Source organism: Papaver somniferum, chromosome 9, assembly GCF_003573695.1.
Source record: "Papaver somniferum cultivar HN1 chromosome 9, ASM357369v1, whole genome shotgun sequence".
NCBI classification, from domain to species: domain Eukaryota; kingdom Viridiplantae; phylum Streptophyta; class Magnoliopsida; order Ranunculales; family Papaveraceae; genus Papaver; species Papaver somniferum.
The window spans coordinates 171,515,800-171,516,522 of record NC_039366.1 but is presented as its reverse complement, the minus strand read 5'-3'; the positions used below and the strand labels follow the sequence as shown (position 1 = coordinate 171,516,522).

The 723-nt window shown below is 31.7% G+C and overlaps 1 non-coding gene across 1 annotated transcript; it reads left to right on the top strand.

The window, feature by feature from the left end:
• The first annotated feature begins 399 nt into the window (after positions 1 to 399).
• On the top strand, positions 400 to 471 carry TRNASTOP-UCA. The gene has a single exon. It is a non-coding gene; the product is annotated as a tRNA-Sec (tRNA).
• The last annotated feature ends 252 nt before the right edge of the window (positions 472 to 723 follow it).

The window sequence follows — 723 nt, the reverse complement described above, 5'->3', positions numbered from 1 at the left end:
GTAATCTGTTCTCTCTTTGATTTATGTAATCTGCATTGCTATAAAGAGATACAAATTGGTTCCCAGTTAATAACGGTATGAATCTCAATCCTAGGCTCTGTAGTGGAAGACTTAAGGTTAACATGTTTTGACTATTATATTTAGTGGTGTAATACTACTTATTTGTGATTCATTGGTTTTTTATGTTACTTTACTCTAAAAATCGAACTTAGAAATTTTAGGATTATAATAGGGTAACCTGGAAATTTTGGTACAAATTTATTCTTCGTTTGTTCATTGTAATCCATGTGTCAAAGATTTCGTTTTGTTTGCTAGGTTTCCTTTAATTTTTTTTATTTTGGCATGTTTAATTTCTTTTAGAACAAAGTTTCATGGTTCAAAACGGTGAACAATGCATATGAATCTGTGGCACAATGGTAGTGCGTCTGACATCAAGTTAGAAGGTTGTGTGTTCAATTCACACCAGATTCAGTCCTCTATAGTAATCATTTTTGTATTGCATCCTTATTCTAACTTACAAGTAGTAAAAAAGTACCAAATTTGCACATAGAATTGACATTGATGATTGAATTGTGTTACACCAGATGAATAACGCATTATACATTCATGCCACCACCAGTATTAACAAGTACATTACATCTTTTATAGATGAGGGAAACCTTCTTTTAGCTTTGTGAATGGGTCACTAATCACAAGAGATCACAAATTCTCTGATATTAGCTA